At 40.6% G+C, this 24,800-nt stretch overlaps 1 protein-coding gene across 1 annotated transcript in view; it reads left to right on the top strand.

Annotated features, from left to right (window-relative positions):
- The window catches only part of TPRG1 (tumor protein p63 regulated 1), a 148,311-nt gene extending 123,511 nt beyond the window's left edge, over window positions 1-24,800 (top strand). The window contains exon 5 of the mRNA XM_022569690.2: window positions 1-24,800. This exon is cut by the window's left edge and continues 13,284 nt beyond it. The gene's annotated coding sequence lies outside the window, so the exon portion shown is untranslated.

The raw sequence follows: 24,800 nt of genomic DNA, 5'->3' as shown, positions 1-24,800 counted from the left end.
CCCCCTCTCATATTTTATTAAATGGTAAAGAAAATCCAATGATACCAAAGAGTTGTGTTGGAAACCAACAGCTTCCCAACTCACCTCTTCCCACTTCCAGCTTAGTGGTAACTTAAGAGCCTTTCTTTCTGGTTCTGCTGGTAGAGTGACCTTCTATTTCTCTATACTGATTCATCAATATCAGATATTATCTGTTGACTGCCTTCTATGAAAGGACCAGGCTTAGTTCACCTATACTATCCTTCACACTTCTCTTTCCTCTCTACCTGTTTATTTTCACTTTTCTATTGATAAAATTTGTTACTTAAATAATACATTTTCACTTCTATTTCTCTATCAATATTAGTTTCTATTTCATCTCCCCTCTGTGAAAATAAAGATGTTGGTGAGATAACTCTAGATTTCTCCAGCAACTCTTATTTTTTGCCTTTTGTCAAATATGCATTTACTTCTACCTTATCCAGGTTATAAACATTTACATTCTGTTCTGGAATCATATGAAGTGTGTCACACTTGTCTGCACTTGGTAATTCTGAGAAAAGAAGTGATGAGGCTTGTGGAAGGAGGAACATGAGACAAATTATCTATGCTTTGCTTTAGTTCTCCGTTTTACTTTGCTGGTGCAAAAATAATAACTCATTGTCTGTATGTCTCCAAATTTACCATATAGTATCTTATGATTTTCTTACAGGCTTATAAGTTATTAATATCCTTGTTTTGCAGATAAAGAAATTGAAATAGAAATAAATAGAATGACTTGACCAAGGTCACGCAACTGGAAGTAGGGAAGTTGACAGTCAAGTTAAGTTTTCTGATGACATATCACCTTGCAAATCTTTCTCAGTAAAGTTCCCTGACCACTCAAGTTTGCAAAAAAGTAATGGGTTGGGTTTCTTGCTTTAGGTTTAAAATCCATGGTTCATTTTGGAGCAGAGAAATTTGAAGCTTGTGTCCTGTGGCCACATTTTCTTTCAAGGAACTGCAGAAATACCTCCAGGCATCTGGGTACATCATGAACCCAAGTTGGCAAATGCTTACCTATCGGTAAAGAATCATACAACATTAAACTAACATTTACCGAGCACTCATGTGCCAGTGTCCGGGTTAGGATATTTCATACTCATTATTTTATTTGCCCCTCACAGCAACTCTTTAAGTAGAGAACATATGAGAGATGGAATTGAGTAATTTGAGGGTCAGTAACTCACCCCTATCATTGAGTCTTCTCCTTCTTTAAAATGGGGTAGAATAACCTGTCCCCCAGACATATTTTGCAAGTGTGCATATTTGGAAGATGAATTGAATGTGGTAAAAGGAAATGAGATTAAGTGGTTTGGTTACTTGGGAGATAGGTGTAGACAAACATAACACTGATGAGTAATAGTGAAGTCTTATGAGGCTTTACTTCCGTTACCGGCAGTGAAACTGACCCCAATGAATTGGCATTGGGAACTGCTCTCGTGCACAACGCAAATGACTCCGAACACTCTTCTAAATTGCTAAATTCCAGTGAGGATCGTGATAGCATGATGGTGCAGTAGTAATGGGTTCCTGATCCACAGAACCGACCCAGGATATTTACTATCATTTTCAGGACACTGTGATTAATGCAAACTCATTAAAGAGGTATCTCAGGCAGGAGAGAGATCCAGATTTTATGCAGCTTATATGACAAGGGGGCGCTCTTTGAGAAAAAAAGACTGTAATACTATAAATACAAAATTAGGCACAAAAATGAATGTTTTTGAATGGCACGATACATCCCAATCAAATATCATCCCAATCAATATTAAAAAATATAGATATTACAAACCTGAAATTTACTACAAAATAAAAAATTCAGAAAATAACATAATACCTTTGTTAATTAGCACACTTATATAATAATACTTTGTTCATACTCATTGTGACAACATATTATTTGACTACCTCTTCCTACGACAAGGGGAGCAGGTGGCCTTGGGTCCTAAGCCAGAAGTCAACAGTGTGGGCTGCAACAGCAGAGTAAAATGATAATGCCGAGATTTTGGTACCTATTTCACTTACACAGATTGTTTTTTAAGAAAGTTAAAAAAAAAAAAAAAAAAGGGAATTCTCTTGCGGTCTAGTGGTTAGGACTCCGTGCTTCCACTGCGGTCAGCTAAGATCCTGCATGCCGAGCGGCTCGGCCAAAAAAAAAAAAGAAAGTTAAAAAAAAAGATCTGTGTCTCCTTCCGCATTTGATCCTCAAAGGCTGTTCCACCTGAGGGGGTCTGGGGTCCAGGAGTGAGGTTCCCTCAGACCATCCACCTTGGTCTCTCCAAGGATAACCAAGGAAGACGGGCTTGAGTAATCCACACCATGGAGTATTATTTAGCCATAAAAAGGGATGAAACACTGCTGCAAATTACACCATGGATGAACCTTGAAAACATGATGCTGAGTGGGAGGAGCCAGTCATAAAAGACCACATGTTGTATGATTCCATGTGCATGAATGTTCAGAAGAGGTAAATCCACAGAGACAGAAAGTAGATCAGTGGCTGCCCAGGGCTGGGTGGTGGGGAGGGTGGGAGTGACAGCTAAAGGGTACCAGGTTTCTTTCTGGGATGAAGAAAATATTCTAAAATCATTGATGGCTATGGATGCACAACTCTGTGGATATACTAAAAGCAATAAATTGTGCTTTTTACACAGGAAAAAAAAGCATTTTCCATAAGGAGAATTGTTCATTCATTTTTTCTTCAGTTTATTGAAGTATATTTTCATAAAATTATTATTAATAGTTTTGAAAAGTTTCATTCAGCTTTACAATTCATTGTTGATAGTGCAAAATATTCATCAAGTTTCTTCCACATATGGGATATGAGATTTGGAAGAATTTTCACGGGCTACCTCCTGGCTCTACATATTTTAACCGTTGTTCTTCTCCACTACCCTCATGTTTCCTGTGCCAGACGCTTGAGGGACCATTTGTATCTTCATAGGAGCTGAACTTTGGTCTTGCCCTTTCTTTGAATCTTGTTGCTAGTTGGTTACGGAAGTAGAGGCCAGTCTTCAATCAAGATAACGGATAACTTAACTCTTTGTGAAAGTGAGTGGGAACCATTTAATTTTATCCTACCTGCTTAACCACAGCTCAATGCTAATCTACCTCAACGTCCCTTTAACCATATCTCACAAATGCCTATGGTCATTCTGACACCCAACTGGAGGGGATGAGTGATAAGGGGGGAGACAAAATGGAAAGGAACAGCACTTTAAACCAATTTCAGTTAAATAAAATTTACTTTGGAAAATGAAGGAATAAAAGGAAAGAAAAATGGCCATGGGCGTATATTGCTAGGGCCCCTCTCACAGCCTCAGAATGGACCCATTAAGGGAGGTATTTTGAAATTTAATCTTTATTAGCTTCACAAAAAATCCACTCTGACCCTAGGATTGTGGAAGGAGTGACAGATTTGGAGTGCAAAGTCTTGATTCTAGTCCTGGCTTTCCCACTGATTCATAATATGGACCTTGGACAAGTTATTCACCCCCTGGCCCCTCAGTCATTCCTTTAAAAAATAAGAGTTTGACTAGGTAACACCCAGTTCTCTTCTCCCTCTGACATTGAATTGTGTCAAATAGAACTGGCTGCAGTAGCAAAATCCACACAAATGGGGACCTTTCTGCCTTCACAGTCTCAGGGCACATATCTTCTAGGCCTAAATTCAGGAGGCAGAAGCAACCCTGGCTATTTTCACTCCGTTTTAGAAGCAGCTGCCTTGGTTTTCAAGAATGCAGTCATCTCTTCTCAAGGAAAAAGGTGTTGTCTTTCCAGGGACTCTAGTCCCCTGTGCATCCCAGTGATCTTGTGAGTCACTACAAGATTGATGAGGGGCTTGTTTCCATGGTGACCACTTCTGCTCTTTCCAGCAGCTGGAGGGCTTAACCCAGCCCTGACACAGCTTCCTCAGTTGGGTTGGGCATCCACTTAACCAAAGCATTCAGGGCAGGACTTGACAGCTCGGCACTTTGGGCCCTGGAAGGGATTCCAGAAGGGAGAAGGGTGGGAGCATGGTGAAACGACTCAACTGTGCTCTCATTTTTTCCATGGGTTAAGGTCTCAAGAGGTGTGTCTTAGCTAGAAAGGAACGTTAATGGCTAAGGAGGCTTAAGGGGCTCTCAAATGCTGAATGAAACATTTCTTGGTGGGTGGGGCTGTCCAGCGAGACTTCCCCATCCCATTTGCTTCTGACCTTCATAGAACAATCTTCTCTCTACCCTGGTCCGTTGGGCTACGCTGACTACATCTCAATCTCAATAAATACACCTCTTTCGCTACCAATCAATTCTCTGACAGTTTCCAGGTCTGTCCTCCTCTAGCTGCTTTTCCGCAGCTCTGTCAATGTTAGACCGAGAGCCACTTGCTTGAATGGAGAACCATGCCTAAAATTTAACAGACAGTCACAGCTGTGTTAAGAGGATTCAAGCTCGAGTACGTTCTAAAATAGAACTCGGCCACAGAGGGCATGGAGACATGCCCTGCTCAACACTGCCAGAGAATGCGGCCTGAAGCTTGGGTTTTCACGCCTCAAACTCATTAACCCCAAGCCTGCATTTCACACATCATGTCCCTCCAGAATCTCTGGCTTCCTTTCTTCAAACAGAACACCCTTTTCTCCCTCAGTGGCTTTGACTGGTCCTTGACTTTGTTATTGATTCTTACTACTCACCCAGAATGTTCTGAATGCCAAGGCTACAGTAGGAAACAGAATGTCCCTGTGGGGGAAGACTTGCTCTAATTATTAGAATTATTGGATTATAGGCATGTAGAGTTGGAAGAGATCCTAGAAATCATGTAATTCTACCACCATCATCCTACAGTTTGGGCAAAAAGAGGACCAAAGTTTATGCAGTGAGTTTGGGTCATTACCGAGAAAGTGGAAACTAACTCCTTACCCTGTATTTATTTCTATTAGACCATTTAATAATCGTTATTCTTAACTCTAAATAATTTTGCAAAGATACTTTAGGTACGTTTTATAGACTTAGGTACCTACTACAAACATTGAGCCAATTGCCTTAATCCTTTAGTTTGGGAGTAAAACCGAGCCTAGAAGTACCAAAGAAATTATCCCCTGACATACACAAACATCCTAGATATCGTTTTCCTTATCCAAATCTCCACATACAAACATCATAGTTCATAACTAAACACACTGATGTATACATATATTCATTCAAGAAGCTATCAAACTACGGGCTGTGTGCAGGTGCTGTCTCTTGTCCTGTGAACTACTGAGAGAGGAAATAAGATAATGCTGAGGTGGAGTCCCTAACACAGCAAGAGAGCCAGGCATGGCCCTCTCCCACCCTTGCACACTGTGACTGTAGAATAAGGCAGATTGGGACACCTATTTTTAAAAGGTTTAAGATGGCTAAGGGAAAGAAGAAGAGAGAAAGATTAATTGAGACTAAGTCCAAGGAAGGCTTTTGGGGACGGTAGTATGTGACCAGGTCTTAAAGGATGGGTAAGAGTTTTACATGCACACAATGGCAGGGGGTGATCATCAAAGAGGGAGAAGTAGTGTGGGCACAGCGTGGAGATGGGGAGGGCGTTGAGGGTGTTGTTGCCAACGTGTGGTCAGCTGATGCTATATCCCATGGCTGAGTCAGAAGGAGGAGGGAGCACAAAACTCTACTCAGAAAGAGGGAATTCTCAAAGAGTTATATCAAATTTCCTAGGTGTGAATTCCCACATCCAGAAAAAAACACCAAGTAGGTAGGACTTTCAGATTTTGAGACGCCCTCATTTTAGCTATTTCTCTCTAAAGAAGTCCCAAGATCTTCCTCCTTGCCTCGGTTCAGATCTTCGCTTTCTACTTGCTAACACTAAGATCTTAGGCAACTGATCCAATCCTCTCGGATCCTTTGTTTTCTTACCCATATACCTCCTCTAGGGTGCTTGTGAGAATTTAAATAACATAAAGCCTCCAAACTGCTCAGAAGAGTACTTGGCACCTATGAGTATTTAAATTCTTCGCTGTGAGTTCAGCCTCCCAAGGCTTGAAGACGGATATGGCAGCCAGACTAACTGGACCATTTTTTGAGGCTTGGGTTGAATCGCTGACAAACCACAGAGTCAGTATAGTTATGCATAGGGTGATCAACTGTCCCAGTTTGTCCAGGACTGAGGGGTTTCCTGGGATATGGGACTTTGATTGCTAAAATGGGGACAGTCCCAGGAAATCAGGATGGTTTGTCACCCTACTCTTGTGGTCCAGAGTGGGGCCTCTGGACCCAGTCCATCTAGGTTCCAATCTTAGTTTTGCCGTTACCATATGCATAAACATGAACAAGGTACCCAACCCTCCATACTTCAGTTTCTTCATCTGTAACATAAAGACATAAAGACTAAAATAATAGTACTAGCCTCGTAAAGTCATTATGAAGATTAAATAAGTTAGTTACATAATTTAGCTCTTTTTAGTAGTAGAAGATACCAAACTTTCTTTGTCTTGACCCACCTAACTCTAAGTTCCTTAGATAATCCTTAAAAAAATAACTTGTTGAAAGGAATCAAATTAATTGCTACTTGTGTACTTACACACTCTCTGTCTTCACAATGGATTTGAGGTGGAGTGAATCTCTTCTCTCGGTGACCCTGGCACCGTGGGCTTGCCCTGTCCTCATATCGTGGCACTGTGTAGCTTGGTCTTTTGCATCATTGGGTATTTGGGTTAGAACGTGGCTTATGACTCAGAACTTTCCTACTCCCCCTGAAGGGAGCAGGGTTCAGCACTGGGAGTCAGGACACTGGGCTCATGAGTTCGACCTTGGCCACAGCCTTCCCTCTCTGGATCTCAGCTTCCTAATCCTTTAAATAAGGGGGTTGAATGGCATGACTCCCAAGGTCCTTTGGTTTTGAGTAAAGACATTGCAGGGATACATTTTCTTCTTTTCCCTTTCTTTCTCTAGCTCAGGAAACAGAGAAGGGAGAAGCAGACAGCAGCAGTCTCCTTGCATGTCCCAAGATGTCTCCCCATCCTAAGGAGGGGAATTCTGAAGCCTTACACAAAGGCTAGTGTAGGCTCTGCCCCTCTAATTATGGCCCATTAAGGCCCCAGATCCCTCCTGTCTGCAGAATGTTCTATTTAACATTCTCCCTGGCGGTGCCGTCGCCAAGGACGCAAGCCATTGCACTCATTTCTGTTGATGTTTATGTTGAGAAAGTAGATAATCCTCACTGCAGTGACAAGTTGATTGAAGCAAGTAAAAACCGAATAGGGTTTAGAATTCTAATTGCTGACAGATTCATAATGGTGTGTGAGCCTGGTGTCTGCCTGGCTGCCCTGCTGTTCAGAACAAAGTGTGAAGTTAAAGAGTATATTGTTTCTGGTATGAGATTTCTCAACCCCAGAATTGTTTCTTTTCTGAAGGGAGGTGAGGGAGAGAAATGCGGCTTTCTGAAAATGATGAAGAAAAACATCCAGACGACTTAAGGGGGAAGGGACAATCAGGTGGGGTTTTCTAGTGAAAAGATAAGTGGAGATGGGTGTAGGGGGAAAACATCTTGAGTTCTAGTTGGATGGTGACATTGTGTCACTTGGGGCAAGTCACTTAACCTCTCTGACCTGTTAAACGGGTCTATTAGATTGAAACTGTTTGCAATTTTGTTGTCTTACAGTAGTTTTCTATTAAATATTTCTAGGAAGAATAACACACAATCAAAATCAGAATGGTTTTGATTTAATATCCCTAATCCCCTGGCACTAGCTGGGAATATACATTGTCCGTTGATATCTATATGTGTATGTTAAATTATACAAAGTAGATCACAAGGATTCACAAATTTCTAATATTGGCTGTCCTTGGGTTGATAAGGATGTCAGTAAGACTAGGGGTTGGGAAAAATGTATTTCAACTGTATCTGCATAGCTTTATTTCTTATATAAAATATTTGAAAGAAATATAGCAAAATATGGAGAATTATTAATTATAGGTAGTGAGAAATACAGGTGTTATAATAGTTAAGTACTTCTCCTGTTTCTCTAAATGAAAAAAAAAAGTTGACTAAATATTGTTGCTTCTTCAAATTCGAATATTTTGTGATTTGGTAAGGCATCCTTTTTGAACCTCAGCTTTCTCATTTATAAGATAAGAAAGTAAGTCTAGGTGATCTCCAAGATCCTTTGAATCATTAAATTCTATCTCTGGTAAGAAAATAAAAACAAGATGGCTAATTGATAGGGAAGGAAGAACCAATTTTAAGCAAGTATGCTGGAAGATTGTGTTGGGACCCTCTTAAAAGTAAAGGTGATGATTTTATCTTCCTTTCAACTTCCAGTAATTCTATGTAGATATATTGTTCCCAAATGCTAATTTAAACACCTGATATTTGAGAATCACCCACAGTATTTCTCTGCCTTTGCAGAAATTACCACTATGATGAAGAGGAAAGTGGTAATTATTTCAGAGGAAGAATGGGCTCTTGCAATGAAGTGTGGTTTGGGAATTAGAAGATTCAGGATTCTAGTCCTGTCTATGGTACTCTCCATCTAGGTGACGGAGCAATTCACTTTAACCTCTCGGGGTCCTGGTTTCCTCATTTGTAAAGTGAATGAATTGGACTAGGTAATTGTAAAGGTCTCTTCTGTAAGGAAAAAGAAAGAAGCAAATATTTTACTTGATAATAAAACCACTCTGGGAGAAAGATGGAAGACAAACAGCAACAGATCAGGAATGTCATAGGTAGAGTTCATAGTGATCATAGCTATTAGGCTAGCTGTGATCAGTCTTTAGGTCATCTGGGAGCCAAGTATTCCACAGTTTTATTTCAAGGTGGAGTCATTCTTTCAGTCCCTTCTCTCTAGACTCTTTTTGCTATTTTCTCTATAGCATGTGCTACTCTATGCTGCTTTGCTCTTGTGCTGTGCTGGGCTCCTTACTTATCTTTGTGTCCCGAACATTATCTTTCTTGATGCTCTGATTATTCTCCATGAAAACACACATACACACATACACATATGTATATACACACACATTTGAGGTTTTTCAACCTCAGAAATATATATATATATATACATATATATATTATATGTGTATATATATATATACATATATATTATATGTATATATATATATATATTTGTAGCTCATGGTCTTTGATTTCTTAACCACTTTTATTTTCAGGAGTATCCCTCCAGTGTGCACTCTGGGTAACTTCCTAAGACTTTGGTGCTGAAAATCCTTTGTGATGGATAATTTCATGTTTATAATAAATAATTCTTTTACTCACTCATCAGTTATCACTGGGTGGAGTTAAAAATGATTTTACTCTTCTTGAAACAAAATATAGAATGCTTTTTTTCATAAATAAACTTTAGTTCTGTACTCTAATTGCTATATTATTTTGTCTCTTCATATCCTTATCTCATATCAATCTGACTTCTTTAGAGTCATCTCCTGGATTTATACAAGTCTTTCTCCAGAAAGATGGTGAAAAGCTTCAGGCACATTATGAGCTAATAAATTGACAGTTTCTAGATTAAAGCAAATGCAGAGACAATGATTAAAGAGCTTCTACACTAGTAAAGTGAATAATAAGCACTCAGAGATGGTCTGTGGATAAAGGATCCCTGTGGGCATATTTCAAAGTCCATTCAGTGGCCAGGGGTTGGAGAGCTCTTCTAGAAGAAGAAATACCATAAATCACTTGCTCTGCAGATTTTTTTCGAAGGAGACAGAGACTGAAGCCATGACTCAGGCTTGCCAAGATTTTAGACCTGTGGTTCCACAAAGTCTAAGAATTCGGAAGCTGAGGCCACTGAGTTATGCTTCCAGTATCAAAAGCCAACCGAGCATGGATAGTCCCCTGGCATCCTGAAGACACTAAAATAGGATGGTCCTCTACCTTTCTCTAACCGTTTTTTTTTTTTTTTTTTGCCAGTCACGACTTCCATTCTATATTATGGATGGTGGTGCAAATTCAGGAAAAGGTACCTGTTGGCCATGCCAAATCCAACAAACACAATTTAACCATTATGAATATTCAATCCTTTTGTTAACTTTTAACACCTGCTTTTTCAGAGCTGTTGATTTTTCTTTAATGATAAGTCTCACCCTGACCAGCTTGAAGTGTAATTGACAGAGAGAAAACAGAGCCTGGATTATTGTCACTGTCGATGGACCACAAAGAAGACAAAACCTGATGACAGTGACGTGTGGGGGGGAAGTTCCAGTGATATTGTATTTTCTGATCCTCTGACAATCAACACGTGTTTATGGAAATCACTCTGTCACTGGATTTCCATCACAAACCTTGGGAAAGAAGACTGAGAGAGTGAGGGGAGAGGAAGAAAGATTTGGGATTATCCCCGAGAGAGATCATAAATCTTCTACAGGGGTTGATTTCTTGTAACTATTTCTTGCCTTAAGAACAGTTAAGAGTCAAATGACTACCCTGAACTATTGCTTTTCTGCTGACATCTAAGAGAAATACAATATCTTGATATTAGACAAGAGAAAGAGGATTGAAAGTTATGTAGCTCATTCTTCTTATTTAAAGACAAGGAAACCAGAGAGTGAAAGCCCACGATCACACTGAGAATCAGAGCTGGAAGTTGTATTTGATTTTTTCACTCACAGGCCCATGTTTAGTCTGAGCTTTGGAGGTAGACTGCATTGGCTTTCAATTCCAGCTCCTCACCTTAAGAACTGTACACTCTTGGGCATGCTACTCAACCTCTGTGCCTCAGTTTCCTCATTTGTCAGTTACAGATAATAGTAATATCTATTTCATAGGACTGTTGTAAGGAGTAAATCATATAATTCAGGTAAAGTGCTTAACACAATCCCAGGCACATATTAACACAATCTGTATTAGCTCTTCTTCTTCTTCTTCTTATTGTTACACCATACAACTGAGGGCATAGTGAGTCAGATATGTAATCCCTGGACAGCGAGGTATGGTAAGAAGATAAATCTGATCCGATCCCCCACTGTCATTAAAACACTTTTGAGACTCTGCATTGCCTTCCAAAATGCCTGCCTTCCATATCCTCAGGATAAGGCTCACAAGACCCTTCTTGGTTGGCATCAGCTGACATTCCCAGCCCCATCCTTGGTCATCTTCCCTCCTTATCCACGTGTCTGCTGTTCCCCTTCCCAAGGTTTGATCAGTCCCACCCTAGTTTTGTCAACAATCCATGACCTCTCTCATCTGCAGGGCTTCACATTTGTCCCCTCCACCTGACAGATGCTCCCTCTAAGCTCTTTTCCTTGTTAATTCCATGTACTCTTCGAATTGATTTGCTCCACCCAGGCAACGCCTGAACAATCTGGACTTACTTTTTTCATATCCTTCATGACACACGTTTGATTTTCCTATTTCCTTGTCTATCTATCTGGCTTGACTAGATATAGACCCATAAGGTCAGGGATTATATTTTTTCCACTGTTTTATCCCAGCTTTTAGAGTAATGTCTGCTTTGTGGTTGCTGCCCAATAAATATTTGTTGAATTGAGCAAATGATACACAGGATTCCTTTCTCCCTAGATAAAGAATCTTGCAGCCCGAACATAATGCAAGCTTTTGTTCTATTCCCAGTTGCTGGTAAATGGGAGCTTACAGGTCAGAATCAAAATCACCGAGGTAGCAGTTTCCCAAGAGGGACCCATCTGAACCTTTGACTACACATGAGCAGGGTTTAGGAAAGAACATTGCTGTGCCCTGAGAGAGGCCTGGAATATAAACAATTCAGCCATGGGAAAGAGAGGAGAATGGTGATTAGGTCTCTGTGCTAAGCGAGGCACTTGAAGATGTATGATTTGCATTGTCTCTCTGGGTAATCCTCCCTTACATTTTCTCATGATTGCCTGCAATAAGATTTCTTAATCATTTGGGTGGTTTAGAGTGTGATCCCTTGAATGTGTAATTATCTCCATTATTCAAAACAAAGAAGACGCGTGCCAGTCGGAAAAAAATTAAAATGTAGCCTCCAGCAGAAAACCAAGCTCAACTCTCTCCCTCACTCCCAGATTCTCTTTTCTGTTTATTCCCAGTGCCTTCCCTTACATGAAGCATTTCACATCGCTGTTTCTGAGGGTTCTTAAATGGAAGCAGCAAAGTAAGAGTAAGTACAAGCAGCGGATGGGTACTGGGACCGAAAGGCATGCGGCATTCAGTTCAGACCGGGTTAGATGGCCAGATCTCACAGTACAGCATGTGCTGGGCCAAAATGAGTTTGCTGCACACCTTCATAATTAGTTTCAGTGTTGTTTTGCCTTGTTTTTTCTTCTCTTCTCCTTAGGAAACACATTATTCACGTATGTTCCTGAGCTCTTGAAACCATGGCTCTGGTTCCTACAGCCTGTTCAGTCACGGGCTTGCTGTCTGTAATCCTGGGGACAGCCCCCCTCACCTCTACCCCAGGCCACTTGGTATGAGAAAGGATCCCACATGGAGTTTAGATGAGTTGATTCTGGAGATGTCTCTGCCGAATACCAGGCGGGCGACCTTGAGAACTTTCTTCTCCTTCGGTTTTAATTTTCTCATCTTTTTTTTTTTTTTTTTTTTTTTTGCGGTACACGGGCCTCTCACTGTTGTGGCCTCTCCCGTTGCGGAGCACAGGCTCCGGATGCGCAGGCTCAGCGGCCATGGCTCATGGGCCCAGCCGCTGCGCGGCATGTGGGATCTTCCCGGACTGAGGCACGAACCCGTGTCCCCTGCATCGGCAGGCGGACTCTCAACCACTTCGCCACCAGGGAAGCCCTTAATTTTCTCATCTTTAAAAGAAAGCATTGGTTTACAAAGGCTAGACAATTTTGTTTTTTTTCTGTAAAGGGCCAGATAGTGGATATTTCAGGACTTGGGGGCCACATGATCTTTTTTGCACACGCTCTGCTCTGCTGCCATAGCACAAAAGCAAGCCACGGCCAATAAGGGTGAGTGTGGCTGGGCTCCAGTGACGCTTCATCTATGGACACTGAAATTTGAATTTCATATAATTTTTACATGTCATGAAGTATTATTCTTCTTTTGATTTTTTTTCACCACCATTTAAAAATGTAAAAACCATTCTTAACTCATGGGCCATATAAAAGCAAGCTGCAGGTCATAGTTTACCAATCACTGACCTATATCTTAGTTCGCCAAGGAGGGTCTGTAAAAGTTCAAGGGAGACGTGTGCCATGAATACACAGCAGCACACTTTGTTCCATTGATCTGATTTGCCTTCTTGTCACAATACTTAATTTATCTTGAATTTCAAATGCAATTAAATGTGGGCGCGTGATTTTTTTTTTTTTTTTTATCAAAGGGAGCTTGAAAAGACTGAGGAAGTCTTTTAATTTTGATTTTGATTATCTCCAAGGCCTACACATTCATACTCTAAGAGCTCCTGGAATGGGGTTGCAGCTGATCTTCAGCTTCTAGGGTGATTCTGGGCCACTGTGGACCAAACAACATTTGTTAAATTTCATTTATTCATGGCCGTGACAGGGAGCTGAGGCATGAATAATACAAAAGAGCGGATACAAAATCATTTATACTGCATTCAGCTTTAAAATACATCATGGTTATTTTCTCCCTCTGAAGATTTACCTTCTTAATCCCTTTTGCTGATATGAAAATGAGTTTGCATTACCTGAGCTCACAGTGGATTATGGTAGAATTGGGATGCAAAGGAAAGATGTGCTAGAAATGCAATAAAAATGACACCCCGGATTAATTCTTCCTTCTCCAAGCCTCTTGCCACTTAGGTTTTTCTTTTTCGCCAGTTTCTTCATTGCTCCCCCTCATTGGAGCCATAATATTGTCTTTCCCATTCTGACCATTCACCTTAGCCTGACTCTGGTCCTGGGACTTCCCTGATGTTTCCTGTGTGGCAACACACTCCCGCGCTTACCTGGTTTTGAGACTAGGACCTAGAAAACACTGCATAATTTGAATAGTTGACTGACCCATAAGGAACTGACTAAGAATGATGTATCAACTTCAATTAAAAAACTTTTTAAAGGTACTCTGACGGTGGAGATCTGCCTTGGCTTGCACGTGAGTAGAGGTGGAATAGCCCTCCATTCTGGTGATCATTTTTTCATAGTGCCCTCTTTTTTCACCCAGGAAGATGTCACCACTTTCCAGGTTAGCAGACCAACATACGGATGCCTTCTGAGCAGACTCAGCCACCCTCTTCCTCCGCATCCTGGGCCTGCCTATATCCCCTCATAGGCCGTCCCTAGGATGGCCTCCTGTCAATTTGCTGACATGATTCTGCACTGGGACTCTAATAGCTACCTGAGATTCTAAGGGCCAAAAGGAATTCTTGTGACTTACATTCATTTTAACTGGACAGGAGATAAATCAGATAGGGATACATTCTGTGATTTCACTTGGATAGGAGATTAATCAAGTAGGAGGAATAAGATACCCTGCAGGGTCAATCTGAGCCTGTCTCTTAAGACCCTGCAGCAGGAGCTCCTGGATGATTGAAAGGTTGGGGATATGGGAATTCTGGATTATAAGTGCTTTTTAACCCTTCCTTCCTGGCAAGGAATCCCAAACGTTCTGTTTTCTGGAAAGCTGAATAAGATTTTTAGATATTAATTGATATTTTTACCTCCTTCCAATTTCTTGGACCCTGGGGCTATTCTCTTTAGCCTCACGCTGTCAAGGTGAATTGTTACTGCAGAAGTACAGAAACAAGATAGGGGGAAAGGCTTGATTTTTTAGCTTCAAATTAGGCTTTTCAAAGCCCATGACAGAAATGAAAACGTTCAGAGAAAATGCGGTAGAACTTTTCAGAGTCTTGCTCTTTTAGAAATTCATAATGAAGGTTCTGGCATGGATTGGTTTTGGCCTAGAAGGAAGCCTAGAATGGTTTTCATATCGATGGTGGCTAGATAAAAATCTGGAGATGGGGAAGAGAGATGAACAAACTAGTGAGAAGCTGAGGAAAGTTCCTGAGAAAGTGACTCCCCCCTACTCAGTGGTTCACTTGAAAGAACTGGGAGGTGAGTGGTTAAGTACTACCCTTTCCCCAGGTGAGGTGATCTGAGATTAATAGCTGATCAGGAGCTTACTTCCTGTCTGGATTCTAGCAGGTTCTAGGATACTTTGTCTAACACAGAGGAGCGGCGCTGAACAAGGATTGGTGGTGCATCACGTCTGGGCAAAAAAGAACAAAGACGTACCTCAGAAGGGTCTGCAGCCTCAGAGTGGCATGGAAGGTATGGGAAATGCTCCAGGCATCAACTTGGAGCGTTCAGAGATAGCAGCCTGTGGATCTGGAAAAATCTCATGGTCAGGAAAAATCTCATGGTCAGGAAAAAGCAAAGTCAAATAACAAACTAGCAACTTTTGCCACCAGACAGAACTGGGATTTCAATTATATAAGATATCTATATATAAAGATTTATATCTTTATATATATCTATATATAAAGATTATATACAAATGTACTGTATTACAGTTTTCTTTGTGTATCTGTGTTTTCTGTATTGGAAATACCATATGTGCTACACTTTTTAATAACACGGGTAAAGGAAGGACAATATAATGAGTGTACGAGCTTCATGAAAGAATAAACTGAAAGGGAAATTTGAAAGCAGAATGGAAAATATAAGATGAAGGAAAGAGCTGTGGGGATCGTGTAAAGCGATGACGGAGGTAGTCAATGGTCCTGCTCTATGTGTTTCATCAGAACATATGTGGGTGGCAGGTCCTAGATTTAGGGACCAGACCTTCGAGTGACAGGAATCTTTAGGGAGCATGACTCAAGCCACTTCCTATGAGGGAGTCACTTGCAGAAGATTTAATGGAATTATCTTTATCATTTTCATACATCTGAAGGGCTGGCATGGAGGAGGCATTATACTTGTGCTCTAAGGGTTAGAGTAGGACTAAAGTTATGGAAGCTCCAGGAAAAATGATTTCACAAGGTGAAGTAGCCAGTGTTGTTCAAAGATGGGATGAACTGTTCCTAGGAGTTAGTGAGTTCTTTCTAGAGGGAGTTTTCAAACGGAAATTCCAGAGCCATTTGGCAGAGAACTGTACAGAAAGGATCAAACAACAAGTTCCAGTCCAAACCTGAGATTCTATTAGCTAATGATGGCCCTGTGAAAACATCGACAGAGACAAATTGATCTCAAAGGCTCAGCAGGATACGGGGAAGACCAAAAATGAGGACCTAACTCACCAAGTCATTTTCTGCTTGTATGCCTTTGGCAAAGTATAATGACTGGCCACATCTTCTAGCATAGACTTTCATTAGTTGGTTGGATAGGAAGATTTCAGGTTTATGCTAAATACGGAGACTTGAATATTGCCTAAATAAATACTGGATAATTTGACAGCTAAGAGTAGTTTGAGAAGAGAGTTGTTATTCTCATTTTTTAAAAAAACATACACAAGAAGAGGAAAATAATTGTTTCTAAAGGTGGCTTTAAAGGATCAGAAGCTGGGATTGAGGAAGAGGCCACAAAGCTCCATTTTACTGTGGGGTGTCATTTTTCAAATGGCTCCTAATCACATTCCCGAGCCTGTCTGGAAAGGCCAAAATATTAGCGTTCTTAGGTGCAAGGCAGTTAAGTGATTACTGTCTCGTGCCAAAATATCTTGGTTTCAGCTGAGATCGACACAGCGAAATTACAGTGTGTCCTTAAGTTGGCCTCAGACTTTTCTGACAAACAAAAAGACTACAGTCATGCCACTAAGGCATGTGTAGAACTCAGGGTAGAGCTCAGAATCAGGATCTTGTCTCCTCCTTTGAGTCTGTAATTCAGACTTTAGACATTGGACAGTCATCTTTTTGTCCAGAAATTTCACATCACATCCATTCATTCAGCAAATGCTTTTTTAGTACTTCTTATGTGTCAGTCATGTTAGTCACTGTGGGGCTAGAAGATAAAGTAGGCAATGTCCTGGCCTTCAGGAGCTCACAGTGGGAGTGGAAATCCAGGAAACCAACGATAAGAATGCTCTGCTTTGCGTTACAACAGAGTCCTGGGAGCAGTTAGTGGTGGACTTCAGAGGGTTGACACAGGCCAACTTTTAGAGGTAATTAGGTTTTAGGCAAGAAGGCAAAGATGGAAGATTGTGATTGGCAGAAAGAGTAACATGTATTAATGTCTAGGGGCGTGGAAGGATAGGAAGCCTTAGTGTCTCAGGCTGGCTGGAGGAAAAGGTGGATGGATGTAGGGGATTGCTGGTTAGAGATGAGGGAAGCCAGGTGAGAGGGAACCAGATGCTAAAGGACTTTGTGAGCTAACGCAAAGAGTTGGAATTACATCCTGAAAGTGATGGGAGATGTTCCTATTTTACAGGATTGCTGAAGAACCAATGAGATAAGACATGTGAAAATGTTTTGTAGGAACATGTGTATCTAGAAATCTGTTTATATTTTCTGTCATTTCAATTTTGTGGGGAAAATCCTTGGACCATAAGAGAATATAATCAAAAGATCGTAAGAAGAGATAAGTGCAAAGCTTTCCGTGGTGGGAAAGGGCTCAGTGAGACTCAAAGCCAAGCTAAGCACACGATAGTGAGGCAAGAAGGCACCCTAATGCCTTCCAGTAGCCCAGGGATGGTATGGATGTCTCAGGGAAGCAAGTGCTTGTATACATACAGAACGTGACTCCTTGAAATTTACACTGGATGTAAAAGACGACAGACCAAGTGAATTTACTTGCTTGGCAGCCCTGGAAGAGTCTAAGAGTTCCCTGGCCATTGAGATTTCAACTTTTAGAGGAGCATAAAGTGAAAATAAAATATTCTAAAAGAAGATGTTGTGACAGAGAAAAAAACACTAGAATCCAGGGTCAGATACAATCGGAACCACATTTGAATCCTGGGGATCACACCCTCCCTCTTTTTGTCTTATCCTTTTAAATTTTAATGGAATTTATTGAGATATACTTAGCATTTTAACCAGTATATTCACCCATGTTACCACCACCCCAGTCAGATATAGAATATTTCCATCCACCTAAAATGTTTCCTCTTGCCACTTCGTAGACAATCCACTCTCCCTTCCAGCCTTGGGTTCCTGTCACTGTGAATAGTTTTGTTTTTTCTAGGATTTCAAACAAATGGAATCTTATGTTTTATTTTTGTATGACTTCTTTCATTTAGTATATTCTTTTGAGTTTATCATGATGCTGTGTACATCAGTGACTTTTTTTCCCTTTTTATTGTGCAGTAGTTGTCTGCCACAGGGTTACACCAAAATTGTTGATCCATTAACTGTTCATGGATTGATGGATTGTCTCCAATTTTCAGCTTATTCTTTTTTTCAGTAGACTCTGTTGGCCAGGATGTCAAAGACAGGGCCCCCAGGCACAAGGTATGACTTGCTACAATAGTCTGAAAGGAGAATTTGACAGCCCCTATTAGTTTTAAAATTTCCATCCTTTTTTTTTATTTAGCAAGTCTACTCTTTAGGATCTATTGTACAGAAATACCAATATTCACACAAGTCTGCAAGGCCATGGGTATGAAGCATATTTTTTAAATTCTCTACATTTATTCCTCTAGAATCTCCAGCCATTCCACAGTGGTTTTTGTTGTTGTTTTGTTGTTGCATCCTTACCTTTTACTCCTCCCTAGTGCTAAACTTTTTTAGCTGACCTGAGGGTAATTTAGGAAGGAATGCATTTTTTTAAAATGCACCCAATTCCCCATCCAAAAGAACTAGATATCTGTATATTCTATGTATTGATATGCGTATTCTTTTTAACATTGGAAAGTTTTTATTACCCCATAGCTGCTAACTTTGGTTTTACTTTTTCATCCTTAATTCTGAATTTGTTCAGAATGTAAGAAAGTACCCGAGGAGTTTGTTAAAGTGGCTTGTTTAAAATGGTATTGTTCTTGCAATTCTCTCTGACATCCTGGGACACCTCGTTATCTGGCTAGGTTTTAGCCAAATGCCTTTTCAGAGAGATTGTGTTTTTTTTGAGTCATCTAATGATTTTGCCCTACTAAGTGGTCACTGTAATTATTTTTATCTTACAGTTGATGGCATTTAGTCACAAACCAAGTAAATATCTTTCAGAGAGAAAGACCAGGCAATGGCAGAGCACTGGGTCCAAGGAATTCCCTACCTATGTCTTGGCATCTCTCCAGCTGTCCACCCAAGTGCACATTACCACATCCAGAATATCTACTAGCATCTATAAAACAGTAAAGTTTAAGATAGTGTATATAGCTCAATGACATGAGCCAAAGTCAGATCCTGGTGATAGGAAAGTCTAGATCTCAAATTTGATCTTTCACTTATTATACATGAGTTCATTCATTCATTCATTTATTTAAGCGTTTATAGAAGTCCTCTTTTTTGTGCAAAACATTAGTCTAAATTCTGGGCCAAGAATAGGAATGGATCATTCTTTGGTTTTTAAGTATACCTATTTAATAAGAGAAGTAAAATAGGCAAGTAACAACAAAAACAGTAACACTGAATCCTCACTATGTGCCAGGCACTGTGCCAAGAATTTTACATCACTTTTATATTTAAATCTCACAGCAGGTAATGTTATTATTCCCATGTTATAGAAGAAGAACCTGATGTCCAGAGAGGTCATCCAACCAGATCAGAGTAGCACAATGGTAAGTGACAGAGCTAGCTTTAGAACAAGACAGTTGGACCCCCGGGCCTGTGTTTTTAACTTCCTCACTATGCTGCTCTGGAAAAGAATTTTTCCACCTCATAGGTGCCATAAAGAGCAGTTTGAAAGTGGGAGTCCTTCTGGAAGGATGGGAGGGTGTAGTCAACAACCCATTATGGCCTCCCTAATCGCTCACTGCTTTCCTTATGTGTCACTCATAGTTTCACACTTTTTTTGCTTTTGCTGCTGCTTTGACTTCAGCTTGAAATGAGCTCTCCCCCATATTCTCTGAGATTCAGGTCAAGTGGTACTGATTTCACGGCGGCCTTCTTGACATCCACAGCCAGAGTTAATTGTGTTTTCTCTGCATTCCATAGCCATAACTTGTTGCTTGCTCTGTTCTTCACTTTGCCTGATGCGAGAGTTGATTTTTTTTACCTGTGTATTCTCTCTGTACCTTTCTTGGGTGCACAATGTGAGTATGGTTCATCTTTTATGCCTAAGACTGGACGTGGTAGGTATACCAGAAGTAGGTACACTTTGACCTGCCAGACTGCTAAGGGTTAAATGTAACCAAGAAGGAGTTGGATATGAAGTAGTTACATTTTTCTTAAACAATTATCATTTAGTCATCTGTCTTGAGGTCTAGTGCTTCTCCATCTTGGCTTGTCCAGAAGAAGATTTATCTTGAATCCAGCTTTCTTCCTTCTCTCCATCACAGGAAAGAAGAGCCGAGTTGAAGTAGTTTGTGCAAAAGCAGTTGAAGTGATGAGACTCGATCATAAATATTAGAGACCAATGGGTCGCTACTGTAACTCCCAAAGAGCTCAGGAACCTCCTCATGGTCTGGTGTATAAAGATTCCTTTCTCAACAACAATCTGCTCCCATTTCTTTAAATAATAAAACCACCGAAATTTTTTCTGAGTTCTAAGCTGTCAGAGAGATTCAGAGATCCCTGGATCCTAAACTAGCAAAGCTCATGCAACCTCTCCATTTCATGGGCCTGAATATAAACTCTTGTCATCTGCCCTCGGAATGTTCACGCACTGTCTCAGAGAGGTTAACTGATTCGTCCAAGATCACAGAGATACTTATTATGAATTTGAAAAATGAATTTCCCAAATCACATGGAGCTAAGATGAAGTTACCAGGCATTGACTATCATTTTGGAATTTGAATCATGATCAGTTTCTCCTTTCTGTCATATAAGAGATCTAAGAGAATATATCTGAACTTCTGAAAACACAGATGCTGTAGAAGGAAGGTTGAGTTTTATAAACTAAGGGGTTAAGACTATAAAAAAAAAGGCATAGTTTCTAGTTCCCCTGTCACCTAAAATCCTGTTGGATCAGGCTGTGTCCCTTCCCAGCCAGAGAGCCAGAGTATTAAATTAACTGCAAGTTGCTCAGAAAGCTGTATCTATTTCAAGGTCTCAGCCCTGGCTGTGCCTTTTTTTTTTTTTTTTTTCATCTGAACTGTTGGGTGGGAGAGGGGTCCCAGAGGGTGGGGAGATAGAAGGTAGAAGAGAAGGGGGGGTTATTTCAGGCCTTGTTTCTCTAAGCCTTCAACGTCTGAGCCCCAGGACAGACCCTCCTGTTGTGAAATACTGGACCAGTTGTTGCGGTCTGAAGATAAACAACATTCCAGTAGTTCCCCTAGAGGCTACCCGAGGCCTTGTGCTTCTTAACATTTCCCTGGCCCTACGATAATCCAGGAGCTGAGGATTACTGCATTACCCGCTTCGGCACACACAGCAATTTTGTGGTCTCTGTGCTCTTAAACTGGGTTATGGTAATGAGCTCAGGGTGAGATCTGGATGACTCCACTGGCTCGTTAAACCCCTGAAACACTAGTATCTTTTGTGTAGCTTTGGACGCTCAAACTGTGCTGATTGGAGGTTTGTAAGAACAAGGGTTTTTTGCCCTGATGTGCGAGGTTTCTGTCTTCATTAATGTTTGAGGCTGAGTTAGGACTCACCGGGGTTATGTAAGGGCAAGTTTGGAAACCAGATGCAAGCCGTTAACTAAATCAACCTGGGTTCATCATGAAAGGGTTGGGCCCCACTTTGCTGTACCCAATAGAACAAAGGTTTCAAATGAATTTCTCATAAGTTCTTGGTTCTTATGTAGGTAGGCGTGGCTTTAAAGGGCATAAGACCACAACAAATCAAACGATAGCTTAGACTTGCCTTTCACTTTATGCCTGGGGATTTGAGTGATGATTCATGGACTGTGAATGTTGACCCTGGTCCCTGGCTTAGCTGTACCTGCAAACATCATCAGGGCCAACAAATGCGAGAAACACATTCTCTCTGTTCTGGTCACTTTCTACCATTTATCAATTTCACTCATAACCACTGTTATAACTGTTCCCCACAACTACCTATAAGACATATAAAGGGAGTATTACTAACCTCATTTTAATGATAAGAAACTGAGGCTCAGAGAAATGAAGACTTTTCCCCAAATCTTACAGCTGCCACCACTGTATAAGTAAAACAATTTAAATTTTGTTGCCTTTTGTGCGTGTATATGTATGTGTAATTGCTAATTCAGTAGATTTAAGATGGCTGTGACAGGCAGACATCTAAAGTGTCCCACAGTGATTTCTGACTCTTTTAATCCTTACAAAAAGAGAAAAAAAATTTCTTTGACGTAGCAACAACTTTACTATTAGGTTCTGGGTGTTGCAGTATCAGATAGCTTGAACAAATATTCAGATTAAAATATCGAATGTGATATTTCCAATTGAAAAACAAAAGCATCATAAAACAATAGAAAAATGAATGAAAAGAAACATGACTATTTTAATCATTAACAAATAAATACAATATTATACCTTGCATCTTCTTAATAAGACTTGGCACCTGGCATGCCCAAGTTTTGAAGCAATGACATAACAGTAACAAATTACAGGTAACTAAGAAAATAAATAATGAAAAGATTTATATGATCATCAAGCTAAATGGTCATATATTCCTAGGCTATAAAAACAGCTAAAGAGAGCAACATCTGTAATATGATAGCAGATTCACATTGTATGGAGTAGCACTTGAGGAGGAGGTTAAAAAAGAGAAATGAGTATCATCACAGTAAAAATGCCTCACAGGTGCAACGCCATATAGTTTTCCAAATTTTTTAATATAAATGATTTCTTTTAATCTTTATACAAATTCTGTGATGTAGTTAAGGAGGCAAGGTGGAGCTTATTATTTCCAGTTTACAGACATGGAGACAGAGGACCAGAGATATTAAAAGTCTTGCCTAAGGTCAAAGAAGAGAAAAGGTTAATAATCAACTCTTGCCCTTAGAGCTTTTCATTAGTGCTTATGCATTTATAGCTTATCATTTTGTAATAGTATGCACGTCAAAATCTCTGTGTGTTTACAAATGTATAATACAGAGTTTTGATGGCCAATAAATAGGGACATATGGGGAAAAAAGTAAGACTCCACATATTTTAAAGCAGCAATGGAGTAATTGCAAAATAATTTTACATTCCATTAAAAATCAATGAAAACTTTCCAATTAAACCAGCATTTGAATAATTCAAGAACTGTGTCACATAATCCCTTCTTTTCTTTTTTTTTAATGTATATATATGTTTTGTTTGTTTTGTTTTTGGGGGTGAGATGTCCAGCATCTGTAAAATTTGCTTATAGAAAAGGGACTTTTCTCTTTGTATAAAAATCATTGTCGGTTAAAGGTTAAAATAATATGATTATTTATATTCTGGTTTTGAAGTGTACTTTAACGTGTGATGTGGGCTCATCAGACCACAAGGCACATTTTGCCGAAAAGCGTGATGAGAGCGCATTCAGCACAGACAGCCAGAGGGAGGGAGTGGCACTTGGAGTTGGGGAACCAATGGGAATGGCAGCCACGACCCTGGAACATAGGGGAAAGCAGAGTATTCCTAACTCCCACTCGAAGCTGACTGCCCGGGGCCAGTGGAATCAGCAGACGTCAGAGCTTAAAGATCCTCTGGTCCATTTACAGACAGAAAAATAAAAGGACAAAGAAGGAGAGAGGCTTGCTGGTTATCAGGAAGAATAGCCATCTTCCATGATTTCCGCTCTCATTTCCCCCTCGTATTTAGAGGAATAACCTGGGATTTGGTAGTGAGAGGAACACGCACTGAGTGCATATTACATCACTGCCATGACCTCTGGGCTCTTCCCCAACCTTTCCTGTCTTCCCCAGGGGCAAGTGGGATTGACCTTTAGCCCACTAAGCAATGCCTTGGACTGAAGCTTGGTCATACATTTCCACGATCCCCTTCTTGGTTAGCTAGGGTCTGTCATTATGATGTGAGGGAAAATGCAATGTGCTACGACTCAGAAGTTCTGTTTCTGTACTTTCCACCTGTAAAATCTGAGACCAGTTCCTTAACTTTACAGGGCTTCCGTGTTTTCATCCCTTCCATGGAGTTTAATAGTTCCCTCCATGACACCTTCCCACATTTTTATGAGGATTAAATAAGACGGAGGGTATTAACATTTGTAAACCCTGAAGGACAACATAGGTGTTAATTAACACCATCTATTCCCAAGGGGAGTGTAGAATAATGCTTAGAAGCTCAGGATCTACAATTAAACAAAGTTTGTTCACATGTTGCTGTTGCCTCTGAGAAGCTGTTTAAATTCAGACATGTTGTGTCTCTTTGCTAGATCTCAGTTTCCTCATTCTGTAAAGGCATCCTCCCCTCAGTGGATGACTCTGAGGGTTAAATTAGGTAATGCCACAGTGGCTGACACACAGTAAATAATCGGCACGTGTTTCTATTACTACGACACCACATCTACAAACTGTGGCTGCTGTGATTCCCAAACTCTGCAAGAAAGTCTTTCTGGAAATCCACACTAGAATTTCTTACACTGAAGCAATTGCCCAGGTGCTCTTTTGAGCTAGTCCTTAACTATCCTTGGGAATTTCATTGTTCCCAAGTTTTAAAAGGCAGCTATTTTTATAGTGGGCAGTAGGAGTGAAAAAAATCAAAAGGATTTTTTCTTTCCCATGTTTTCTTTTGTTTGTTTGTTTTTTTTTGCGGTGCGAGGACCTCTCACTGTTGTGGCCTCTCCTGTTGCGGAGCACAGGCTCCGGACACGCTCAGCGGCCGTGGCTCACGGGCCCAGCCCCTCTGCGGCATGTGGGATCCTCCCGGACCGGGGCACGAACCCGTGTCCCCTGCATCAGCAGGCTGACTCTCAACCACTGCGCCACCGGGGAAGC

Source organism: Delphinapterus leucas, chromosome 4 (genome assembly GCF_059928025.1).
Source record: "Delphinapterus leucas isolate spDelLeu-1000000601 "Yukka" chromosome 4, BTC_Dleu_Yukka2, whole genome shotgun sequence".
NCBI classification, from domain to species: Eukaryota; Metazoa; Chordata; class Mammalia; order Artiodactyla; family Monodontidae; genus Delphinapterus; species Delphinapterus leucas.
Note: the sequence above shows the minus strand (reverse complement) of the source record. Positions and strands in the feature narration are given on the sequence as shown.